Source organism: Schistocerca gregaria, chromosome 9, assembly GCF_023897955.1.
Source record: "Schistocerca gregaria isolate iqSchGreg1 chromosome 9, iqSchGreg1.2, whole genome shotgun sequence".
NCBI classification, from domain to species: domain Eukaryota; kingdom Metazoa; phylum Arthropoda; class Insecta; order Orthoptera; family Acrididae; genus Schistocerca; species Schistocerca gregaria.
In genome coordinates this window covers 70,916,990-70,938,139 of record NC_064928.1, presented here as the reverse complement: position 1 = coordinate 70,938,139, position 21,150 = coordinate 70,916,990, and the positions used below count along the sequence as shown (strand labels likewise).

General features: G+C 44.4%; 1 protein-coding gene across 2 annotated transcripts in view; it reads right to left on the bottom strand.

Annotated features, from left to right (window-relative positions):
* LOC126291422 (uncharacterized) overlaps positions 1-6,614 on the bottom strand; it is a 146,501-nt gene extending 139,887 nt beyond the window's left edge. The window contains exon 1 of one of the 2 annotated variants that reach the window (XM_049984936.1): positions 6,411-6,614. The gene's annotated coding sequence lies outside the window, so the exon portion shown is untranslated. The remainder of the gene's footprint in view (positions 1-6,410) is intronic. The other variant, XM_049984937.1, reaches the window with a different exon arrangement.
* Positions 6,615-21,150: the final 14,536 nt, after the last annotated feature.

The following is a 21,150-nucleotide window of genomic DNA, read 5'->3' as shown; positions in this document are numbered from 1 at the left end:
ATTCGAACATCCGACTAGGTGACCCGTGTGAACTGGGACAAGCTGCCTGAGACCACGCAACAACAACAGTTGAATATCGCCTTGGAAGTCATTCTGTTTTTGTACACTAGTAACGATGTCCATACGGACATATTTTCACGTATACACTATCTCATCACAAGCCCCTGCGTAATGAGCAACACTGATCGCTCGATGCCACGAGCAGCGAACCTGCCGGTATACGAGGGTGGTTTGAAAAGTTCTCGGAATCATTACGAGAGGTTAGCGCTAGCGAAACGAGTTGTTCACGTGATATTTATTGGATTGTTGTCTGTAAACACGTGCCACGTCAGTGCTCTTGGAAGAGAGCTGTGACGGTGACGCGGCTCTGTTGTTGTTCCCGCATAGTGATTTGAGGAGACGGAAAAAAATCGAGATTAGAGCAGTGATTAAGGATACAGGGTAGTTTTCCGGCTCAATATTATGCAAAAAATGAACAGCTATTTCTTTCAGGCACTGTTTATAATGTATATGTTTCACAGATTTTTTGTCGATATCAGGTAATGCAGCACACTTTCTAAATAAATTAGAAGTATTTTGAATATTTTGAACCTGATTAGGGTTATTAAAAGAATTACAAAGAAATTGATGCAATTTTTTTTTCCAAAATGCTTTCTCAAATTGAGGTACCATTTAAGCCAATTTTATACATTTGAATGAGACCAAATTTTTACCAGATATGCATGGCATGATGGTTGAGGTACTAGACCGATTTAATTCCACCTATTGTGTATAGTACAAGAATAAAAAAATATCACATCTTACATTACAATTTTTGTAATTTTTTACCTAACAAAAATGTTATTTTTTCTATAATATAGTTGATTCTGCAATAAAGCTTAGGTCTACTATATAAGTATGGACTACAGCAAGTTACAGTAAAAATTAGAGCAATGCTTTATAAACTTTAGGAAACATTTGTACCTGAATTCTGAAAATACAACGTGCGACAAATTGCGAATGAAGATATGAGTCCAATTAAACTGTGCCTCAGAACATTCCTCAAGCATAGTCTTCATCCTACAGCATTTCCTCATCTTCAAGCTTCCTCTTGGCATTTCTTTTAGAACTTGTTGCTTATTTCGTAACTTGAAGAGCCAATCTTTCAGCTTCATACACCTGTTGTGTGTCACATGCAAGCAATTGATCTCCCCTATTAGAGACACATTTTATGCCTAAAGTTCTCAGGACTTCCGACCTTCCTATCACTTCATCATTGAAACTTATCACTGCATATAGTACGCCAACTTTTAATATATTTAGTCATACAAAAATATTCTTGGGTAATCTTTCCCAAATGCAATGGTTGATACTTCCATTTGTATTCTGAGTGCCCCCATGAAGACATTTACTAAGCAAAACAGGGTCACTTTCTTTTGCTTTTTGGTAACCACACCAAGAATCTGCACCTTTAGGGCAAAGACCGTTAACAGGGTTGTCATCTGTGGACAACTTATCAAATTAGGTGGCCCATACAGCTTTTCTTATTACTGTAACATCATTCAGAGGTGCAGTGCGTCAAATGGCCAGTCCATAATAGCTCTGAAGGAGGTCTATTTCAGTTTCTGTCAACCTTCCTCGGCCAGACAGAGATTTTCCATTAGATAAGCAACTTTTCTTCGTAGCTTCCTCTTTTGCACTTGTCCACAACATTCCAGTTCTGTTACCAAGGTATCATCGTAAACATTGAACTAATTAATTTTATTGAAAGCTTTAGAGTCCCCATGGCCTAGGTACTTCGTATATCTAACGTTATAAACGGGCACCGTCCCTCTGAAATATTTTTAGAGCTCCACTGCAACCATCATAATTCTTAGAACACTGATGTTCAATATGTCCTTCAGCGTTACCACGGCAGGTGCGGCAGTAGTTAGAGAAGCACTTAACATCAACAACTTTTCCATTCTCCAAAGAAGTACAACTTACAGCACCATTCAAGGAACTATGTCCTCGACATTGCCATGCCCCATAAAGCGCAACAGCAACATGCCTGGTTCCACTAATATTTGCAATTTCTTCTACTGGACGCTTCACAGGTGCTTTAGACACACAAGGCTTTAGACACACAAAGCATCTAAAAGTATTTTTATGTACTTTCTGAACCTACTGGGAGGAGGAGGAAGGTCCATCAAACCACAGAACGTTTGAGCAACCTTTTTTCCTTTTCCTATTGCATGCATTGCATACACTAACTTCAAATTTACATCATATGAATTACGCCCAATGTTCGAAGTCATTTTCGAGGTAGATTTATTGTAGGATCTACACAGAACAACTAATTTTGACGCTAATCCCTTTCTGCTACTTTGTTGTTCGGTTATTTTCAGACAGCCTACACCATCACATTATTTACAGTTCACCACTTCCTTTATCAAAGAAGATAAGGTGCCCACATCAAGAACAACAAATCCACTACAAACAGCGTCACTGTTAACACAAAAATTTGAATCGCCAGGAGGCGTGCCATGTGGAGTTTCTTCCCTGAAGAACTGGTACATACGTTACTTCCAGCAGTGTGGCTTGTTTTGTTTATGAACTGGTTACCAATTAAGTTCCTTTTATTGAATTTCTTGAGGGGTGGCATAGTTAGTATTTATTGCACACTAAAGGATATGAACTTTCACAAATACATGTAGTACTTAGACAACAAACATTCAGTAACATGTGAAAAATTGCTTCAGCGAAACAAAAATAAATACTAGCAAAGATAATTATTTAAAGACACTAGAAACTTTGCACTGTTACGAAGATATACATTTATCATATGTATAATCGCTGGGAACAGAAAATTCACAGTTCGTTTCGAAATAATACTGGTTTCTGTAACAGAAGTAAAGGGGGAAAGGCGGTATACATGACTGTAACTTTAAAATTTAGTATATATAGATCATTTTTCATAATTTGAAACCCTATTATATATACAGGGTTAGTCACCTAACATTACCGCTGGATATATTTCGTAAACCACATCAAATACTGACGAATCGATTCCACAGACCGAACGTGAGGAGAGGGGCTAGTGTAATTGGTTAATACAAGGAAAGACTATAGAGTTTAATAATGACATAAAGAATTTCGATTTTTCCACCATTTGTAAGTACCCTGAATCCTTAAGTACTTTATAAAGAAAAGTATGAAAGAAAAAGCGATTTATGGCCATTTCCAGAATACACTGGGGGACTGCTCCTTCATATTCAACTGTTGCCAAGTGGACAAATGAATTTAAAGTTGGTTGAGAAAGCTTAGATGATGATCCACGCAGTGGTTGGCCAAGACGTGTCACTACTCCAGAAATCATTGCAAAAGTTCACAAAATGGTCGTCTGAAAAGGTATATTACATTTGAACTGAAGAACGAGAAATGAAAAAAATATCTGCGAAATCTGTGCCGCGACTCTTGACGCTGGATCAAAAACGCGTGAGAATGGACATATTGGAACAATGTGTGGCCCCTTTTAGAAGAAACGAACAAGATTTTTTGCGCCGGTTTGTGATCACAGATGAAACTTGGATGCACTACTATACCCCAGAGACAAAACAACAGTCAAAGCAGTGGAAACATGCTGATTCTCCGCCACCAAAGAAAGCAAAGACAATTCCTTCGGCGGGAAAGGTCACGGCATCAGTGTTCTGGGATGCGAAGGGGATTCTGTTTGTAGATTGTCTCTCCACTGGGCAAAAAATTACTGGAGAGTACTATACTAACCTCCTGGACAAATTGCAACAAAAATACGAGAAAAAAGGCCAGGTTTAGTAAGAAAGAAAGTCACTTCGATCAAGACAATGCGCTCCCGCACACACGTGCCGTCGCCAAGGTGAAATTACACCAACTAAGGTGTGGATTGTTGCAACACCCGCCTTACTCACCTGATCTGATTCCGTCAGACTTCCATCTCTTCCCAGAAAACTGAAAATTTTTCTTGGTGGACGATGATTCACTTCAAACAAAGAATTGATAGCCGGAGTTGACAATTATTTTTCAGGTCTGGAACAAACTCATTTTAGGGGGGATCAAGGCGCTGGAACATCGTTGGAGCAAGTGCATTAATCTACAAGGAGACTACATTGAAAAATAAAAAAGTTTTAGTGATGTAAGTACTTTTTTTCTCTTCCGTTCCAAGAACTTCTCAAACCACCCTGGTAAAAGTAGAGAGTGTTGTGTTGTCAGTAGAGAAGCGATAACAGCATAATGGGTTGGTCAGGGGAGCTCAGTGACTACAAACGTGGGCTGGTCTTTGGCTATCACCTGAATAACAGGCATCAGTGGCTTTTCAAACCATCTGTAGCTGCTCAGTCAATACCAAGCATATCTCACGTACTTGCGGAGGGGGACCGTCGAACACAGCAGAGGTCTGTTGTAAAAAACGGCATGAAACCGGCGGAGGAGATCACTTCAGTCACGAGTCCCGCTTCGAACTCAACACCGATACACAGCGAAGACTTGTCTGGAGACCCCCTGGACAGCGGTGGGAAGCCAGCGTGACTGTCGCCCGCCATACATCCTGTAACTCTAACCATTTGTACACGCCGCTAGCAGTCAAGCTGGCTGGAGCAGCTCCTCATAAGCCACACATTTCTATAGTCAGAGCTAAGCGGCGAGGGAGGTGGCATAAACAGCCACTGAACGGAGAATGACTTGGAATTAATGATTTGGAGTGACGAATCACACTATGCCCTGTGGCAATCCGATACAAAGTTTTGTGTTTAGCGGACGCCTGGATGAAATTGTCTGCCATCATGTGTGGCGCTAACAGTGAAGTAAAAGGAGGTGGTGTTAGGTATGCGGGTGTGACGGAAATAAAAGAAAGGTCCAAGAGTGGGATTAAAATTCAGGTTGAAAGGAAATCAGTGGTAAGCTTCACTGATGACTTTGCTATTCTCAGTGGCAATGAAAAAGAACTACAGGATGTGTTGAATGGAATGGTCTAATAACTACATAATATGGACTGAGAGTAAATTGAAGAAAGACGAAAGTAATGAGAAGCAGCAGAAATAAGAACAGCGAGAAACTTAACATCAGGATTGATGGTCACAAAGCAGATGAAGTTAAGGAATTCTGCTACCTAGGCAGTAAAATAACCAATGACGGACGGAGCAAGGAGGACATCAAAAGCAGGCTAGCAATGGCAAAAAGGGAACTTCGGGCTAAGAGAAGTCTACTAGTATCAAACACAGGCCATCATTTGAGGAAGAAACTTCTGAGAATGTACTTTTGGAGACCAGATTGTACGGTAGTGAAATATGGACTGTGGAAAAACTGGGAGAGAAGAAAATCGAAGCATTTGAGACGTGGCGCCACAGAAGCATGTTGAAAATTAGATGCAGAATCGGAGAGGGAAGGAATATGTGGAAAACACTGATAAGGAGAAGGGACAGGATGATAGGACATCTGTCAAGACATGAGGGAATGACTTACATGGTATTAAAGGAAGCTGTAGGGGGCAAAAACTGTAGAGGAAGACAGAGATTGGAATACATCCAGCAAGTAGTTGAGTACATAGAATGCAAGTGCAGCTCTGAGAGGCAGATCTCCGCGCAGCAGAGGAATTCGTGGTGGGGCACAGAGAACTAGTCAGAAGAGTGACGACGAAAAAAACTGTGTTTCTTTGATTGACCTTGTGACAGCCTAAGTACAGGGGTATATGAGCAGATTTTACAGCGTTTTATACTGCATAGAGTAACAGTTCGAACGCAGTGGTTGTTTGTATCAGCATGATGGTGCACCATGTCATAAAGAAGCAGGTGTGAAGCAGTGGTTTGTGGAAAATAACATTCCTCACATCGTCTGGCATACCCAGAGTCCCGATCTGTACACAGTGGATACCTTTGCGATGGATTACAACATCGACTTCGCTCCACACCCTATCGTCCAAAATCTCTTTCGGCTCATGATGAAAAATCCACTTCACCTGGTTCTCCGCAACACAGTGAGCTACTTTGTAGGAAGTTGACTTCCCCCTCTCTGATTGCTCCAATCCACACTTCGCTCCACATTAAACGCACCAACAACCAATAGCACCTGCATTTGGCCAGCTGACATCCCTTTCTCGCCAAAAATCCCTCCCACACAGCCTACCCGTCCGGGGATGGCTTACCTGCACTGCCGAGAACTCCCTTTCCCAGTATGCTGAAGTACTCAGAAAGAGCCATCCTCCGGACATAGACCTCAGCAGTTCAGACACCTCACTGTGCCCTGGACATAGTCCTCCGCAGAAGTTCAGACACCTCACTGAGAAGTCCACAGAACACTTCAAGCCCTCATAAAGATGAGGGGTGGACACGCCCCATATTAATGGCCACAAATAGTTGTCCGGATATTTTTGAGTGAATAGTATACGGTTCATTCAACAGGTCGTACAGAGTATAGCCTACCTTTGTCGTGGAGATATGTAGCCCTCGAAAGAACGGAGGTTGGTGAACCCGCCGGCAGATCTCGGTGCCGGCTCTCCGCTAGACTGACACTGGGAAACCGGCTGCCCGCGACCGCACGTGATGTGCGCTCCTGAAGATGCCACACGTTTCGGCCGCGTCGGCACCACACTGCCTTCTCCCACGGCGGCGGCCGCCCTGAACTGCCGCTTCTTATCGCGGGGTCCGGCACCTGAGGCCGTGATTTCCTTATCGTCCGTACATCAACAGCACGACGCGTCATGTCGGCGATAGCATCTCCCGCGCGGTCACTTACACTTACGCAACCCCACTGTCTCTCAAGGCAGATTCACATTACCCTACAGATTTAAGTACGTCGCGAATTATTTAGTGACCGAACGTTGTTATTGTTGTTGTTGTTGTTGTTGTTGTGGTCTTCAGTCCTGAGAATGGTTTGATGCAGCTCTCCATGCTACTCTATCCTGTGCAAGCTTCTTCATCTCCCAGTACCTACTGCAGCCTACATCTTTCTGAATCTGCTTAGTGTATTCATCTCTTGGTCTCCTCTACGATTTTTACCCTCCACGCTGCCCTCCGGTACTAAATTGGTGATCCCTTGATGCCTCAGAACATGTCCTACCAGCCGATCCCTTCATCTAGTCAAGTTGTGCCACAAACTCCTCTTCTCCCCAATTCTATTCAAAACTTCTACCCTTCTAATCTTCAGCATTCTTCTGTAACACCAAATTTTGAAAGCTTCTGTTCTCTTCTTATTCAAACTATTTATCATCCATGTTTCAATTCCATACAAGGCTACACCCCATACAAATACTTTCAGAAACGACTTCCTGACACTTATATCTACACTCGTGTTAACAAATTTCTCTTCTTCAGAAACGCTTTCCTTGCCATTGCCAGTCTACATTTTACATCGTCTCTACTTCGACCATCATCAGTTATTTTGCTCCCCAAATAGCAAAACTCCTTCACTACTTTAAGTGTCTCATTTCCTAATTCAATTCCCTCAGCATCACCCGACTTAATTCGACTACATTCCGTTATCCTCGTTTTGCTTTTGTTGATGTTTGCTTCCATGTTAGCAGAATTCCTTAACTTAGTGATCACCAGCTCTGATGTCAAGTTCCCGCTGTTCTCATTTCTGCTACTTCTCATTACTTCCGTCTTTCTTGGATATACTGTCAGTCCATAGTCTGTACTTATTAGACTGTTTATTCCATTCAACAGATCCTGTAATTCTTCTTCACTTTCATTGAAGATAGCAATGTTACCAGCGAATCATCATTGATATACACACATCAAAAAAAGTTTTGCATCACATCCGTTCCGAGAGTTCTGGAACCTGTACAGAAAACTGGAAAAGAGATCAACATAAACATCACTGCCACCCTTTTTATTGCTCATGAAAACGACACATTGCATGTTGTACCACCGTACAGCGAAACTTTCAGAGGAGGTGATCCAGATTACTGCAACACCGGTACGTCTGATACCCAGTAGCACGTCCCCTTGCATTGCTGCATCCGTGTATTCGTCGCGGCATGCTATCCACAAGTTAATCAAAGCACTGTTGGTCCAGATTGTCCCACTCCTCAACGGCGATTCGGCGAAGATAACTCAGAGTGGTTGGGGGTCACGTCATCCATAAACAGCCCTTTTCAGTCTTTCCCAGGCATTTTGGATAGTGTTCATGTCTGGAGAACATGCCAACCGCTCTAGTCGAGCGATGTCGTTATCCTCACGGAAGTCATTCACAAGATGTGCACGATGGGGGTGCGTATTACCGTCTGTGAAGACGAATGCCTCGCCAGTATGCTGCCGATATGGTTGCACCATTCACGTATCGTACAGCTGTTACGTCGCCTTCCATGACCACCAGCGGCGCACGTCGGTCCCATATAATGCCATCCAAAACAGCACGGAACCTCCACCTTGCCGGTCGTGGTGGCCGTGCGGTTCTAGGCGCTGCAGTCCGGAACCGCGGGACTGCTACGGTCGCAGGTTCGAATCCTTCCTCGGGCATGGATGTGTGTGATGTACTTGAGGTTAGTTAGGTTTAAGTAGCTCTAAGTTCTAGGGGACTGACGACCTAAGAAGTCCCATATTGCTCAGAGGCATTTGAACCATTTTGAACCACCTTGCTGCACTCGCTGGACAGTGGGTGTCTAAGGCGTTCAGCCTGACCTGGTTGCCTCGAAACACGTCTGTGGTGATTGTCTGGTTGAAGGTAAGTGCGACGTTCATTGGTAAAGAGAACGTTATGTCAGTCCTTAGCATTCTATTCGGCATGTTGTTGAGCCCATCTGTACCGCGCTGCATGGTGTCGTGATTGCAAAGATGGACCTCGCCATGGATGTCGGGAGTGAAGTTGCGCATCATGCAGCATATTGCGCATTGTTTGAGTCGCAACACGACGTCCTGTGCCTGCATGAAAAACATTATTCAACATGGCGGCGTTGCTGTCAGGGTTCCTCTGAGCCATAATCCGTAGGTAGCGGTCATCAACTGCAGTAGTAGTCCTTGGACGGCCTGAGCGAGGCATGTCATCGAGAGTTCCTGTCTCTTTGTATCTCCTCCATGTCCGAACGACATCATTTTGGTTCACTCCGTGACTCCTGGACACTTCCCTTTTTGAGAGTCCTTCCTGGCACAAAGTAACAATGCGGACACGATCGAACCGCGGTATTGACCGTCTAGGCATGGTTGAGCTACAGACAGCACGAGCCATGTACCTCCTTCCTGGTGGAATGACTGGAACTGATCGGTTGTCGGACCGCCTCCGTCTAATAGGAGCTGCTCACGTATGGTTGTTTACATCTAGGGCGGGTTTAGTGACATCTCTGAATAGTCAGAGGAACTGTATCTGTTATACAATATCCACAGTCAACATCTGTCTTCAGGAGTTGTGGGAACCGGGATGATGCAAAACATTTTTGATGTGTAAATTTTAATCGCACTCTTGGAATTTTCTTTGATTTATGCCATTACTTCTTTCATGTATAGATTGGACAGTTGGGGCGGAAAGTATATTCCTGTCTTTCATCCTTTTTAATCTGAGTTCTTCGTTGTTGGTCTTCCAATCTTACTGATCACTCGTGCTTCTTGTACACATTGTATATCAACTGTGTTTTCCTGTAGCTTACTCTCTTTCTTCTCAGAGTCTTAATCATCTTGCACCATTTCACGTAGTCGAACGCATATCGCAGATCGACAAGCCCTGTGTGCATATCTTGATTTTTCTTCGCTCTTGCTTCCATTATCAAACGCAACGTCAGAACCGCCTCTCTTTCTTAAAGTGAAATTGATCGCCATCTAACAGATCCTCAGATTTCTTTTCCATTCTTCTGTATATTATACCTGTCAGCAGCTCAGATGCACGAGATGTTAAGTTGACTGTGCGATAGCTTTCACTATTGTCTACCGTTGCTACCGTCAGCTGAGTGGTCAGCGCGACAAACTGTCAATCCAAAGGGCCCGGGTTCGATTCCCGGCTGGGTCGGAGATTTTCTCCGCTCAGGGACTGGGTGTTGTGTTGTCCTAATCATCATCATTTCATCCCCATCGACGCGGAAGTCGCCGAAGTGGCGTCAAGTCGAAAGACTTGCACCAGGCGAGCGGTCTACCCGACGGGAGGCCCTCGTCACACGACATTTCATTTCATTTCACCGTCACAATTATGTGGGCGACGTTTTCCCGAAAATCTGTTGGTATGTCGCCAGTATCGTAGATTGTACACACGTAGTGGTTTGTTTGCCTCCTGTACGACAATATTACAGGCAGCTGTTGCTCAACAATGTTTGTGGCGATATGTTTCCCGATTAAAAGTGTTCACATTGGGCCACTTGATAGGCCCAAAGTGGACGAACGCGAGGTTGCGGGAGTGTGATTGACTCTCCTGCTTTTACGAGTACATCCCCCAAGGAAGGAAGATAAAGAAACAAGACAAATCGACTTTAATGGGTGCGTTCTTTTTTATAAGATGAATGCTTCAGAAAATTTAACTCGTGAACTGGTGCTGGATACATACCTTTATCAGAACGCCGAAAATGATGTTTAATGTTTCGTGCAAGTACACTCCTGCAAATTGAAATAAGAACACCGTGAATTCATTGTCCCAGGAAGGGGAAACTTTATTGACACATTCCTGGGGTCAGATACATCACATGATCACACTGACAGAACCACAGGCACATAGACACAGGCAACAGAGCATGCACAATGTCGGCACTAGTACAGTGTATATCCACCTTTCGCAGCAATGCAGGCTGCTATGCTTCCATAGAGACCATCGTAGAGATGCTGGATGTAGTCCTGTGGAACGGTTTGCCATGCCATTTCCACCTAGCGCCTCAGGTGGACCAGCGTTCGTGCTGGACGTGCAGACCGCGTGAGACGACGCTTCATCCAGTCCCAAACATGCTCAATGGGGGACAGATCCGGAGATCTTGCTGGCCAGGGTAGTTGACTTACACCTTCTAGAGCACGTTGGGTGGCACGGGATACATGCGGACGTGCATTGTCCTGTTGGAACAGCAAGTTCCCTTGCCGGTCTAGGAATGGTAGAACGATGGGTTCGATGACGGTTTGGATGTACCGTGCACTATTCAGTGCCCCCTCGACGATCACCAGAGGTGTACGGCCAGTGTAGGAGATCGCTCCCCACACCATGATGCCGGGTGTTGGCCCTGTGTGCCTGGGTCGTATGCAGTCCTGATTGTGGCGCTCACCTGCACGGCGCCAAACACGCATACGACCATCATTGGCACCAAGGCAGAAGCGACTCTCATCGCTGAAGACGACACGTCTCCATTCGTCCCTCCATTCACGCCTGTCGCGACACCACTGGAGGCGGGCTGCAAGATGTTGGGGCGTGAGCGGAAGACGGCCTAACGGTGTGCGGGACCGTAGCCCAGCTTCATGGAGACGGTTGCGAATGGTCCTCGCCGATACCCCAGGAGCAACAGTGTCCCTAATTTGCTGGGAAGTGGCGGTGCGGTCCCCTACGGCACTGCGTAGGATCCTACGGTCTTGGCGTGCATCCGTGCGTCGCTGCGGTCCGGTCCCAGGTCGACGGGCACGTGCACCTTCCGCCGACCACTGGCGACAACATCGATGTACTGTGGAGACCTCACGCCCCACGTGTTGAGCAATTCGGCGTTACGTCCACCCGGCCTCCCGCATGCCCACTACACGCCCTCGCTCAAAGTCCGTCAAACTGCACATACGGTTCACGTCCACGCTGTCGCGGCATGCTACCAGTGTTAAAGACTGCGATGGAGCTCCGTATGCCACGGCAAACTGGCTGACACTGACGGCGGCGGTGCACAAATGCTGCGCAGCTAGCGCCATTCGACGGCCAACACCGCGGTTCCTGTGTGTCCGCTGTGCCGTGCGTGTGATCATTGCTTGTACAGCCCTCTCGCAGTGTCCGGAGCGAGTATGGTGGGTCTGACACACCGGTGTCAATGTGTTCTTTTTTCCATTTCCAGGAGTGCAATAGTGGTCCGAGAATTGGCAAAGCCGGCAGGAGGAGACTGTATACCAGTTGCAATGCGACTTGGGGATCTCCCTTTGGGCTGGGCTGTGTGACCGAGCGGTTCTAGGCGCTTCAGTCCGTAGCCGCGCGACCGCTACGGTGGCAGCTTCGAATCCTGCCTCGGGCATGGATGTGTGTGTGATGTCCTTAGGTTAGTTAGGTTTAAGTAGTTCAATGTTCTAGGGGCTGATGAGCTCAGAAGTTAAGTCCCATAGTGCTCAGAGGCATTTGAACAATTTTTTCACCCTTTGTTTCTAGCTACTGGCGATTTGTACAGAGATTTAATGTCCACTATTCCTCAGTAACACCAGACACCAGAAGTATGAAATGCTTTGGTTGCAAGACTAAAATGTAAGTTTGAAATAAGAATACAATTTTATTTATGTTTAACTGCTGTTCGCCAGCACCCAGCACCGTGTACACTTATCAATTCCTGCTTCAGGCACTTGTCGAGATAGTATGAAACTCACGACATCAATTGCAAACCATGTGGATGCGCTTCCACTCTTCCTGTGCAACGTTTTTGCATCGCATTTGGCAAAGGTTCGTAGACTTCGGAATTTTTTGTATGCTTCATCAAGTGTAATTCCGAGCTCATCGGCAAAAACTTGCCAAGCGTCATTTTTCCCACTGCGAACTTTGCATGCATTACTTTCGACGTCCCGTAGCTCTCTTTGTAGGTGAATCGCGTTTATGAAATTCGAAGTTCTCCCGTTTGCCCACTTCTCCACTGCTGTAGCCAACAAACTCGGTACAACAAACAACAGACAAAGCAGTTAGCTATGCGTATGCGCGCAAACTTTCGAACAAAAGTGAAACGACATTGTTTTCGCACACTTAGGTGACTGTAGCGCTGTCGGTGAGAGAAGTAGGAAACAAAGGTGAGAGGGTGAGAGCCAGAGGAAAGTATTTACATACAAGAGCAGAGACAGATACTGTCCTGCAATACTAATATTGTCGGCCCTTGGTGAACAACACTCGGCAATACGTCGGCAAGCAATCGCAATATCAACAATGTTAGAAAATTGATACACAGTTGCGAATTCCTTTAACATCATCTGTATTAGGTAGGAAATACATTCTAACACAAAAAAGGCTTATCACGAACGAACGAATTTGCAATTCGAGTGTTAGCTGACATAAGCGACATAAAAATGAAAAAGCTTACATACTTTGCCTACTTTCATTCCATAATGTCATATGGTATAATATTTTGGGGTAACTCTTCAAGTCAAACAAAAGTTTTCAGATTCCAATAGCGTGTAATACGTATTATTTATGGAGCAAATTCACAGACGCCTTGTAGAAACCTCATCAAACAACTAGGTATGTTAACTACTGCCTCTCAGTTATATACTCCTTAATGAAATTTGTCCTAAATAATGTATCTCTTTTTCCAACAAACAGCTCAGTTCATACATACAATACCAGGAACAAAAATGATCTGCACAAGGACTTAAAAGCACTTACTTTAGTTCAAAAAGGGGTCCACTACTCAGGAACACTCATCTTCAATAATTTGCCAGCAAACGTAAAAAATTTAGTTACAAATGAAGATCAGTTTAAAAGGAGCCTGAAAGACTTACTAGTGGCCAACTCCTTCTACTCCACTGACGAATTTTTTAATAGAAACAAATGATATACATATTCATACTATTAGTATTGTTATTTCAGCTTTAAAAAAATTGACATGTTCCACATCCACGAGGATCTCCTCAGCACGGATCTATAGAATGAAAAACTTATTTAATCTAATCTATAATCTAATCATTAGAAAGGGACAGAAATCGGTAGATGTGGTGTTCATACGCAAACAAATGATTACGAATTCAGAAAAATTCTATGATTTATTCAGCAGCAAGATCTTCACAATTTGAGCAGGTCAATACCGCTTTGGTCCACCTCTGGCCTTTATGCAGGCAGTTATTCGCCCTGATATTGATTGATAGAGTTGTTGGACGTCCTCATGACGAATATAGTACCATATTCTGTCCAGTTGGCGCTTTAGATCGTAAAAATCCCGAGGTGGCTGCAGAGCCCTGCTCATTGTGCTCCAAATGTCCTCAGTTGGGGAGAGATCCGGAGACCTTGCTGGTCAGCGTTTGGCAAGCAGTAGAAACTATCGCGATGTGCGGGCAGGCATTATCTTGCTGGAATGTAAGCCCAGGATACCTTACCGTGAAGTGCAACAGAAGAGGTGTGCCATACCGTCAACCTACGGCTGTGCTGTGAGAGTGCCACAGGTGAGAACCAAAGGAGTCCTGCGATGAAAAGAAATGCTATCCCAGATTGTAACTCCTAGTTGTCTGGCGTATGGCGCGCGACAATCAGGTTGTTATCGCACCGCTGTCCGGGCCGTCTCCAGAAACGTCTTTGGCCTGGAATCTCATTGACTGGAGTAGGTCTTCAGTGAACAGATCCGCTTCGAACAAAGCCCCGACGATCAGCGAAGACGTGTCTGCAGACGCCCTGGACAACCGCCGAAATACCTACTTGACTGTCGCCCGCCATTTTATTTTATTTATTTATTTTATTTATCTTTTTTTTTGGAGGAGGGGGTCATCAGTTTCTGGCTGGTTTGACGGCGCGCCACGATTTCTTCATTCCTGCCCTGTGTTAACCTCTTCATCTCAGAGTAGCAATTGCAGCCTACGCCCTCTATTATTTGCTGGATCTATTCCAATCTCTGTCTTCGTCTACAGTTTATGCTCTGTACAGCTCCCTCTAGCACCACGCAAGTCATCCCCTCACGTCTTAACAGATGTCCTATCATCCTGTCCCTTTTATTTTCAACATTCGTCTGTAGCACCACATCTCAAATGCATCGATTCTCTTCAGTTCCGGTTTTCCCAGAGTTCATGTTTCGCTATCATACAATCCTGTCCTCCAGACGTATATCCTCAGAAATTCCTTCCTCAAATTAAGGTCGATATTTGATATTAGTAGACTTCTCTTAGTCAGGAATGCCCTTTTTGCCATTACTAGTCTGCTTTTGATGTCCTCCTTGCTCCGTGCGTCACTCGTTATCATACTAATTTGGTAGAAGACTTTCTTAACTTCACTACTTCGTGACCATCGATCCTGATATTTTCTCGCTGTTCTCATTTCTACTACTTCTCGTTACCTTCGTCTTTCTTCGATTTACTCTCAATCCATATTCTGTACTCATTAGACTTCATTCAGTTCAGCAGATCATGTAATTCTTCTTCACTTTCACTCAGGATACCGATGTCACCAGCGAATCGTATCATTGATATCCTTTCACCTTGAATTTTAATTCCACTCCTGAACCTTTCTTTTATTTCCATCATTGCTTCCTCGATGTACAGATTGAACAGTACGGGGGAAAGACTACATCTTTGTCTTTTTAATCCGAGCACTCTTATTATTCCCTCTTGGTTGTTGTACATATTGTATATGAGCCGTCTCTCCCTATAGCTTACCCCTATTTTTCTCAGAACTTCGAACATCTTGTACAATTTTACATCGTTGAACGCTTTTTCCAGGTCGACAAATCCTATGAACGTGTCTTGATTTTTCTTTAGCCTTGCTTCCATTATTAGCCGTAACGTCAGAATTGCCTCTCTCGTGCCTTTACTTTTCCTAAAGCCAAACTGATCGTCACCTAGCGCATTCTCAATTTTCTTTTCCATTCTTCTGTATATTATCCTTGTAAGCAGCTTCGATGCATGAGCTGTTAAGCCGATTGTGCGATAATTCTCGCACTTGTCAGCTCTTGCCGTCTTCGGAATTGTGTGGATGATGCTTTTCCGAAAGTCAGATGGTATGTCGGCAGACTCACATATTCTACACACCAACGTGAATAGTCGTTTTGTTGCGACTTCCAGCAATGATTTTAGAAATTCTGATGGAATGTTATCTATCCCTTCTGCCTTATTTGATCTTAAGTCTTCCAAAGCTCTTTTAAATTCTGATTATAATACTAGATCCCCTCTCTCTTCTAAATCGACTCCTGTTTCTTCTTCTATCACACCATACAAATTTTTCTCCTCATAGACGCTTTCAGTGTATTATTTCCCCCTATCCGCTCTCTCACCTGCATTTAAAAGTGGAATTGCCGTTGCACTCTTATTGTTATCAACCTTGCTTTTAATGCCACCGAAGGTTGGTTTGACTTTCCTGTATGCTGAGTCGCCGGCCGCGGTGGCCGAGTGGTTCTAGACGCTACAGTCTGGAACCGCGCGACCGCTACGGTCGCAGGTTCGAATCCTGCCTCGGGCATGAATGTGTGTGATGTCCTTAGATTAGTTAGGTTTACGTAGTTCTACGTTCTAGGGGACTGATGACCTCAGATGTTGAGTCACATAGTGCTTAGAGCCATTTGAACTATTTGAATAGGAGGTGATAACAAATGACATTACATAAATGGTGTGACAAGAAATAGATATAAACTGTTTTTTCCGGTACGAAACAATAACAGACCGCATCTCTCTTCGTGGGCGCGTTCATCGCCGATCCCGTTATACCTGGTGTGGTGTTGGAGCCAGGTACATCTTCACATATAATGGTGGATCCTCTCCACTGTCCTGGCCCTTTCTTTTTCGGAATCACATGTTGTAATTACATTCCCCTACCCAGTGGGCCCCAGCTGGATGGGGGATCAAGAAAGGCACCACCCAAAAAGTAGCGTATTACATTTGATTTCTCGGATTTTGCAAAATGAATGAGTGACGTTCTTTTAGAAAATTCTAGCACATTCTTACCGGACTATCGGAAAAGGTAAAGTACAGTACGAACTCGAATGAAAGGTTTTTTTTTTTTTTTTTTTTTTTTTTTTTTTTGCCCAAACACCACACTGCAGCAGAAGGCCCGCATGTCAGTCGATGTTCATCTGTCTATCCCTCATTTGAATTGTCGGTGTCCTGGAATGTGCTACGTATTTCCCATTTACAATCAGATACCACAGTTCAATAAGGTTATTAAACACTAACATGAATCCTTTACAGAAAGATGAAAAAACTGGTAAAAGCCAACCTTCGGGAAGATCAGTTTCGATTCAGTAGAAATGTAGGGACGCGGGAGGCAATACTGACCCTATGACTTATCTCAGAAGACAGGTTAAGGAAAGGCAAACCTCCGTTTGTAGCATGTGTAGACTTAGAGAAAGCTTTTGACAATATTTACTGGAATACTCTCTTTCGAATTCTGAAGGTAGCAGGGATAAAATACAGGGAGCGAAAGGCTATTTACAATTTGTACCGACTCTGCTATCGACTGAACAGAACTTGGTACGATATCCCTCAGGAGGACATCTAAAAACTTTGCCAATCAATGCCAAGGCCGAATAGCTCTTTGCATAAGGACCGCACTGATGTGCTTTCACCTTGAATTTTTATTCCACTCCTGAAGCTTTCTTTTATTCCCATTATTGCTTGCTCGATGTGCAGATTGAACAGCGCGGGCGAAAGACTACATCCCTGTCTTGCACCCTTCTTAATCCGAGCGCTTTGTTGTTCGTCGGCCACCCTTATTATTCCGTCTTGGTTCTTGTACATATCGTATATTGCTCGTCTCTTCCTATAGCTTACGCCTATTTTTCTCACAATTTCGAACATCTTGCACCATTCTACATTGTAGAACGGCTCGCGCAGTCCGGAACCGTGCGACTCCTACGGTCGCAGGTTCGAATCCTGCCTCGGACATGGACGTGTGTGATGTCCTTAGGTTAGTTAGGTTTAAGTAGTTCTAAGTTCTAGGGGACTAATGACCTCAGAAGTTGAGTCCCATAGTTCTCAGAGCCATTTGAGCCATTTGAACCATGAGTTTTGCTTCCATTATTAACCGCTACTTCAGAATTGCCTCTTCATATCTCCACCAGTCTTTACCTTTTCTGAAGCCAAAATGGTCGTCATTTAGCACATCCACAATTTTCTTTTCCATTCTCCTGTATATTACCCTTGTTAGCAGCTTGGATGCATGAGCTGTTAAGCTGATCGTACGATAATTCTCGCACTCGTCAGCTCTTGCAGTCTTCGAAATTGTCTGGATGATGTCTTTCCGAAAGACACACGGTATGTCGCCAGACCCATACATTCTACTCACCAACGTGAAGAGGCAATATTAACTAGTGTTAAAAAATGACACCACGGTGCTGACAAATTGGAGACAACACTTGAGAAAACAGGGTGTTTGTGACGTACCGTTCTGCCATCACAGTTCCCGCAGTCAGTGCCAGTGGTGACTCAGCCATAACCGATGGCTCCCCCACAAAGACGGGAGGAGTAACACTGCTGTTGCTCTCCAAAACATTGGAAGAATGGTTCTGTGACACCTCCGCCTGGGCCCTCATTAGCCGACCCGCGCCGCCAGTGGCCCAGGAGAAAGCTGGTCGGACCCCATGCGACGGACGCCGAAGGAGCAGACGCTGTAGCCGTTCTGCTGGCACACTGGGGTAGCCGGCGCAGGCTCTTCCCTCGCTTAAGAATGGACACTGTGTGAAGAGCCTGTGCACAATAAGAAGCGTGCCAAAAACTGATGGACCCCAGTAGCCATTGGGATTGAATAACGCGAATGTACACGAAAAACCATGTGAATTCTTTTGGCCCAGCAGCAATCGTTATACCTGTCTTAGAAACGAATAACGTGTCGTCAATACCAGCACCCCACAGAATCGGAGAACAGCATACACGTGGTCCCACCACTTCGCACAGGGTGGCGTGTGAACGCAGTAAGCCTTCTTAAAAAGAAGTTTTCTGAACAGTGAGGTCGTGTCTTGCAAATCATGGCCGTCAGCAGTCGAAGTCGAACCATGAGCCTGCCCAGGTCTCACCTAGAGATATCAGTTATAGGTCGCACGTCGGCTACACATTCTCCGATGATTGTCACGTTGCTGAACGCATTGCGATGCCATGTGGTAGGTGTCCAGGGTGCTCAGTCGCGACAACAGCCCGTCTGTGGGGTGGTAATCCTCTAGTGTGCCTACTGCTAGCCTCTGATGGGAGACGCTTGTAACAGTTTCCACAGCGAAACTTTGTCTCGAAACCAGGCAGAAAATCCAACGAAGTTGTGGTCGTGTGTCAAGTAGGCTGCCGGCAAGAAACAATCGATTCCTTCTCTGCACGGTAGCAATGGAGATACTATCGAAGACAGTACTGCCAAAGCAGAGATACTAAGCACCGCCTTCTGAAATGCCTTCACAGAATAAGACGAAATAAATATTCTAGAATTCGAATCGAGAACAGCTGCCAACATGAGTAACGTAGAAGTAATTATCCTCGGAATAGTGAAGGAACTTAAATCACTTAATAAAAGCAAGTCTTCTCTTCCGGACTGTATACCAATTAGGTTCCGTTCGGAGTATGCTGATGCACTAGCTCCGTACTTAACAATCATATACAGCCGTTCGCTCGACGAAAGATCCGTACCCAAAGACTGGAAAGTTGCACAGGTCACACCAATATTCAAGAAGGGTAGTAAGAGTAAGAAACTAAATTACAGGCCCATATCGTTAACGTCGATATGCAGCAGTATTTTTGAACATATATTGTGTTCAAACATTATGAATTACCTCGAAGAAAACTGTCTATTGACGCACAGTCAACATGGGTTTAGAAAACATCTTTCCTATGAAACACAACTAGCTCTTTATTCACATGAAGTGTTGAGTTCTATTGACAAGGGATTTCAGATCGATTGCGTATTTCTGGATTTCCGGAAGGCTTTTGACACTGTACCACACAAGCGGCTTGTAGTGAAATTGCGTGCTTATGGAATATCGTCTCATTTATGTGACTAGATTTGTGATTTACTGTCAGAAAGGTCACACTCGTAGTAATTGACGGAAAGTCGTTGAGTAAAACAGAAGTGATTTCTGACGTTCCCCATGGTAGTGTTATAGGCCCTTTGCTGTTCCTTGTCTTGGGAGACAATCTGAGTAGCAGTCTTAGGTTATTTGCAGATGACGCTGTTGTTTATCGACTAATAAAGTCATCAAAAGATCAAAGCAAGTTGCAAAACAATTTAGAAAAGATATCTGAATGGGACGAAAATTGGCAGTTGATGCTAAATAACGGAAAGTGTGAGGTCATTCACATGAGTGCTAATAGGAACTCGTTAAACTTCGATTACACGATAAATCAGTCAAAACTAAAAGCAGTAAATTAAAGTAAATACCTTATTATTACAATTATCAACAACTTAAACTGGAAGGAACACACAGAAAATGTTATGGGGGAAGGCTAATCAAAGACTGCGTTTTATTGGCAGGACACTTAGAAAAAGTAACAGACCTACTAAGGAGACTGCCTACATTACACTTGTCAGTCCTCTTCTAGAATACTGCTGCGCAGTGTGGGGTCCTTACCAGATAGTACTGACGGAGTACATCGAAAAAGTTCAGAGAGGGACAGCAAGTTTTGTATTATCGCAAAATATGGGAGAGTCACAGAAATGATACTGGATTTGGGCTGGACATCAATAACAGAGAGGCGTTTTACGTTGCGACGAAATCTTCTCACGAAATTCCGATCACCAAGTTTCTCCGAATGCGAAAATATTTTGTTCACACCGACCTACATAGTGAGAAACGGTCACCACGATAAAATAGGGGAAATCAGAGCTCGTACGGCAAGATATAGGTGTTTGTTTTTTCCGCGCGATATACGAGATTGGAATAATAGAGAATTGTAAAGGTGGTTCGATGAACCCTCTGCCAGGCACTTAAAAGTGATTTCCAGAGTATCCATGTATGATGTAGATGTAGATGAATGGTGTGCGATGTCACAGAATGTTGCAGGAAGCCCATTATTTGTTTTCAAACGGCTGGCGCAGACACGAAGAGGTTACGATGTGCCTGGTGCATAGAACGGCGATCCTTCCATGTGGTGATCAGCGCAGGCGAGCCGGACTTTGACGTCCCTCACATTCCCATGCAGTCCATCATTGGACCACCGTCACATTCAAATGCTCCACAAATCTGGATATCTCACAATTCGTCCAAATGGCCAAATGGAGACTCATAAAGAGATCCTTTCCAAATTCTGCCTTGTGCTGATATCGTAAGCGGTATATCCGCATCCTTCACAGTGATCACTCAACATCTCATCCTATTCACGCTCCTTGTACAGGAAGAACATTAATAAAACCGACAAACTGCATGGACGGGTTCCTGACTGGAAATGGAAGAAAAGAGGTCCAATGAGCATGTATCCGCGAATGCATCATTGCCAC